We start from the raw sequence: 6,297 nt of genomic DNA on the forward strand, positions 1-6,297 counted from the left end.
AAAGCCTTCACAACCATACATGTATATACATACGCATGTGTGTGTGTGTGGATGGGGGGGTTTGTATATCCTCCTCTGGGATCTCTGGTGAGAAGAGGATCCAGGATGTGTGATGATCACCTAATGTCCTGTCAAGCACCGTCTTCTTATACGCACAAAGCTGCACACACACACACTCACGCACACACATGCTCTGTTGGTGTTGTACAACCACAAGCTGAACGGTGTTATCAGTGCTCAGGGATTGTCGCCTTTGTTTCCTCAGTACAAAGGATTCAGCTCTCTCCTCCACATCCCCTGCTTTCTTTCATTCCGCATCTCCATCCTTGTCACTCTCCATTTCCATTTTTTCTGCCTTTACCTCTATTTCTCTGTGTTTCTCTCCCCCCTCTTTCTGCCCCTTCATCCCCACATCTGAAACGGTAGCGACGGCTGCTATTGGTCGTGCTGGCAGAATCAGAGAAACGGGTAGCCAATAAGCTTTTGGGCTAACAGGGTCACTATTATCCGTGAAGCAGTGCAATTACTCTGCCGTCTACATCCCTGCCATGTATGCATATGCAATGCTTTCCCCGTCCTTGTACCTATAGTGCACATTTCCACTGTACATGAACATCCTTATTGGGAATATGGTTTATTTACAAGCTTACAAGCTTTGATTGAGAACGAGAGGTCATTTAAATTCTGGGGGAAAATTTGATGTCAGGTTATTGCAATCTTTTGTGCATTTTTAGACAAAATGCAATTTAAAGAAATAGAATGAGAAACTGTATTAGAGTCTGAGTGCGATATAACATAGATTTGCAATCAGTTTATGCATTCAGGTCAAAGCTATGTACATATTCATCGTAAATTCTCCCCATGTGAATCCGGCGCCATGCTGCTCTTCAAAGAGCGGAGAAGGAAAGCTGTCACACTCCTCCCCTCCCCCTCCTTTCTCCCTCCAACTCATTCCTTTTCCCACTGTTTACTTGCCACACAGACTGTTATATATATTTGTCCCACGTAGCAGTCAGTCAGGCTGCGTTATGCAAATTGCACAAGTTTCCCTCTTTTTCTTCTGTGGACAGATGTGGCCTTTTCACTCAGTGAAATGCCACTGACGCCTGGTGTTATAAACTGATATTTAAAATACTAAATTTCAGGCTATGTGTTACCGAGCATCGTCAGGATTCCTGGGCCTCTCTTGTGGCATCTGACGTGCATCATTAGATTCTCTCAACTGTGGAATATCTTTGACCTTCCTCCATCATTAGTGACAGAGTGAGAGAGACTGTCCCTCTCACTCCCCCCCTGCCCACTCTTCCCCTCCTCTTTCATCCATTACACTCACTTCTTTCCTGTCCTCCATGTCCATCATCTCTTCCCCTGATACCCAATTCTATCCATCGCTCACATTTTGGTCACATTATGCAGCTCTGCACTTATCTATTTCAATCTTCTCCCTTCCATTTCTTTTCATCACACTTCTCCCTGCACCTGTCATATTTGCAGTGGTATATCGAGGGGGCGTTGGCTTTCCTGGTTTTAAATTCCCTGTTTGGCTTTCACCTTTCTAATGAGCTGGAGAATTGAATTAATTTCTTTTCTTCTCGATACCAAAGGGATATAAAAACACTCTCACAAACATACACACACATACACTAAGCCGTACAGGGTGAAAAAGGGGCCGTTGCCTTTCAGGTGAGATGTCTCCGGGGAAATGTTTATCTTTGCAGCAATCGCCCGGCTATCATCACAATCCGCGACTGCTCCGTTGGTGCTGAGAAGAAGACGTGATTTCACTTCCCAATGACCAACCCTTGGGATCGCCCCACCATTTTGTGATCTGGAAACTCATTAGCCTTTAGAAAAGAAATGACACCAGAAATGAACTCCCTTCATATCTCGTCCAGAGCCCGGCAATCAGAACTGTGATGACAGAGACGTTTGTCTTCTTTGGCAACAATATGACGCCTCATTTATCAGCACGACCCTCACAATACTGCACTGATATCTAAAAATGAGACCGACATTCTGCGAGTATTTCACAAATATGAGGAAATACAATCAAATAACGCTCATGGCGGTGACCAAGCTTTTTTGCGAGCATGTGTGAGATAATTAATGAGTCATTTCAATCCATGCCAGTAATAAGGCCACAGATCCCCAAAGGGCGAGACTAATTCAAGGCTGTTCAGTCACTTGTCATACTGTGTGTCGCTCAAAATGATGTCTGGTGTCTGCATGTGTGAAAGTTTTTTTCCTCAGAGACAGGTCAAGTTTGATTAAATGATTTCTATCTCCCTGCTATTCTTAACTCCTTCTCTCTAACTTGCACTCTTGCTAATAGTGTAATAATCTCTGCACTTGCTGGTTAATTACACCCCAGGATAAACAATTGCCACACTAAATGCTTTTCCTCAATACACTTAGAAAAAGTAGTGTAAACACAGGCTTATTCGCGTGCGCGCACAGGCACAATTTGTGCAGCTTTGTGCAGCTTCAGTAGTGCACGTACCAGACTTAATGACTTGTAAGTCTTCTATCTGCCTACCAGCTGGCGTATGTCCAAACCTCTGATCTGCAGAGCGAGCTCTTCATCACTCCTGAAAAAACATTGTGGTGCACATGTAGCACCGTATCACACAGACCGGCACACATGCCATTTCAACACATCACAGCGACTCCGCTCGGATCTGAACCGAGAACAAAAAGGTGATTTTGTACATCTTTCAGCGTCAGGAAATGGGCTGTGTAGCAGCTCCAACCTGCTCGCTAATGAGGCCCAGTCCTGGATAACAGGACCACACTTGTAGTGACGCTGCCATAACAGCTGAATGCAGATGAATGAGGTTAGGCAAGAAAAAGTCTCTCAATTAGGGAAACATTCTTGCACTTTACTTACTTGCGAGCAACTTAAGAGACACGGTGCCATCGTCTTGTGACGGACAATAAAGTTTATCTGATTCACTCTCACAGGACTTGCCCAAGAGCTTGTCCAAAGTGTCCGTGTGTGTACTCTCTGAGTGTGTGTGCGCATGTGAGTCAGAGCAGCCTGTGACATAAGTGAATATATGTTTAGAGTTTGAACAGACCTAAGTTTAGTGATAATGTGTGGGTGACTTTTGTTGGGATGTAAACCAATCTGTTCCCTTTTTTAGCCCAGGCATTCCAGTAATGTCTGCCGACTAAGCCAAAACGACCACTGCGCCTGGGATTTATGATAACGCAGTGACCCCTGAACCCCCAGATCACATGACTTCATTAGGAGTTGGAGGGGAAAGTGTGATGTCACATGGTAGAAATAGTACATGTGCGTTTACTACGACTGAATCTGAGAGAGTCGACTTAACACCTGAGCGGAGACCAGATGGCTGCAGGCAAGGTTACCTATCTAATAAGCTAGATTCCCGGACTGCCCTCTGTTGTTTGTGTGTGTGAGCATGCTGTGTGTGTGTGTGTGTGTGTGTGTGTGTGTGTGTGCGTGTATGTCTTTTCATGGGTCTGTGCTCTCAGTTTGTGGAGCCATGTGCTCAGGTTTGAGCCAGAGAAAAGCAGGTCAAAACACCGCAGGGTGTGAGAATCATCAGAATAGCTACCACTAATTAAACGTGCCAGGCCTTCCAGATAAACAAAATGATCCGTGTTCACTAATGTGAGTGCTGACTGAAATGCTCTTTACTTTCAAAATATTACATTTCTGATGAGTTTAGATGTTCAGAGTAACTATTAAACCCTTCAGACCCACTGTCTATTGTAAAAGGACATCAAATATTTATTGCTCTCAGCCAATGAAAATGCATTGTTAAATTTTGACTTTGGCCTTGTGACCAACCAAAGTCAGTCGGTCCATCACTTTGGTGCAGACTGAAATATCTTAACAACTATAGGATGGATTTCCATGATATGCTGTACAGACATTCGTTGTCCCCAGAGGATGAATCCTTATGACTTTGGTGATCCTCTTACTTTTTCTCCAGAGCCACCATCAGGTCCACATTTGTGATTTTCAGATTAATAAGTGTAATAACTTTCTTTATTTCTTTCTGCCCAAAACCAATGATATTTCTATCAGCCTCAGCTGTACTATGTTTAGTGCTAATAAGCAAAGTTAACATGCTAACATGCTGAACTAAGATAGTGAACAATTGGATGGTAAACATTATGCCAGCTAAACATTAGCATGTTAGCATGGTCCTTGTGTTTGATTTCATCATAATTGAACATCACAGTGGACATCACATCTTGAATAAAATAGTAGACTAACGAAACTGCTGGCTGCAGTGACGACAATCATTTCAACCGCAAAACATGTTGTTTATATCATGTTAATGTTTACAGAGGTTCATTAGCTTCTTGTAAATCAAAAAATGTTAATTTTGTAAATTCCTTTAGCAAAAGAAACACAATTCAAGTCTGGAGGGGTTTAACTGTAGGTCAGCTCTTCTTTGTCTTACACCTGCGTATGTGTGTGTGTGTATATGTCTTCATGCATGTATGAACCACTGGACAAATGGCAGTACATTGGTCTAAATGTGTATATTTTTATGTTATTTTTCGTCATTTATGTCAATGTGTGTTTGTTCCATAAAGGTCAATAATGCAAGATTGTCACATAAAGGCAACAGATGGGACAGGGTTATAGGTAATTTCACAGATGTTTGTTCTACTTTGGAAGAGAACAAACAACGTTTGAAGTGATTCATTGGATGCTGCAGTGTTTTGTTTTTGTTTTTCCCTTTAATCCCACCATCCCTTCGTGTATATTTATCACAACTGTCAACACAGGACTCTCTTCAGCTGTCAGATTACACCCAGAAAGAAAAATAGGAAACAAAGACAGAAGGAGATGGATAGACAGAGTGTGTTTAGGTTTACATGTAGGATTCCGGTTTAATCAGTTTTGGGTGCAAGGGGGATTTTTAAATAAAGGTTGAAATACCAAAGATGTGAAAGCTGAGACACTGGAAACTATCCAGCGTTTAGTTTTGTGATTGGGAATAATGTCTACCAATTTTCATTTTTGACAATTGTTAGTTATTACTGTAATCTGACTGACTGACTGACTAGAGTAGATGGTCCATAGTGTCGGTCGGCAGGCGGTCAGTTTAGCTGTTTCTCTTTCTGGTCTTGTTTGTGGCGAGCACAGAGAAAATAATTACAGCAGGAAAAAAAAACCGGATGTACAGATACAATCACTTCAGAGGATTGAAACATGCCCACACACACTCAAACACACAGGCACACACACACCCACACACACACTTCATTGATGTTTGTCATGGATTTGATGATGTGGACTGCACAGCACTGTTGCTCATTATAACAGAGAGGAAGATAACAAAGCCAGTATTGAGTGGGAGCAAAATCAAGCAAGGAACAAAGTAACACAAGACATCAAAGAAGTGAAGCAAAAATATTGTATCTTTCTCAATATGCATGTTCTCAGTGACACATTGGATGCATCATCTATCCGCTGAAGTACGACAGGAACGACGGGAACAGATAGATCCCGATACCAACCAAGAGTGTACTCATCATATACTGACTTGGTAGAAGAAAAGTCAACAGCTGTTTGAAACCGATGAGAAGGTTAACTCCCGTGTCTCAGAATTGATTCAAATTGAGAAGTTTGCTCTCTGTGAGACACGAGAGAGGATTTCACGATCCATTATTATCAGCAAATTTGATTTATTTCACATTTCTTTGGACATGTGTAATGTGTCTTTTACCTGAGACCCGATTCACAGACTTAAATATTACAGTAAGATAAAGGTGAGATGTGCATGAACAACATCTGACAGGCTACTTATACAGTGTTCATGTTAATATTCAAGTCATGACCATTTATGATAATACTGAATATTCCAAATAATTTACTGCAGTGAAAACACAAACTGCAAAAAATGACCTAAACATTACAGTGTATACAATTCTATAGATAGATTTCCTGATTACCATACCATTATTACAGTATGCTCCATGCAGTGTATGAATTATTGTAAACAGGATAGAAAGCAGTAATCATAGCGTGTAGGTGAACTGACTATAATTACAGGATGAACTAGAAAGCACTCAGACAGCACATACCTCCACCAAAGCTGCACAGTTCACTTTATTCTATTTCAATAATGTTTTTATAAGCATCTAAATTAGTGTAGTTTGATGCAGATCTGCATTCACATATAGTGATAGACAGCGACTTTCTTTCATTCCAGTAACTGAGTATTTGATGGCCCATATCATATAACTGCAACAAACCAAGTTTCAAGTTACAGCAGATATCCTGCTAAATAACAGACAAACAAACAAGCA

The sequence above is a fragment of the Enoplosus armatus genome, chromosome 14 (genome assembly GCF_043641665.1).
Source record: "Enoplosus armatus isolate fEnoArm2 chromosome 14, fEnoArm2.hap1, whole genome shotgun sequence".
NCBI classification, from domain to species: Eukaryota; Metazoa; Chordata; class Actinopteri; order Centrarchiformes; family Enoplosidae; genus Enoplosus; species Enoplosus armatus.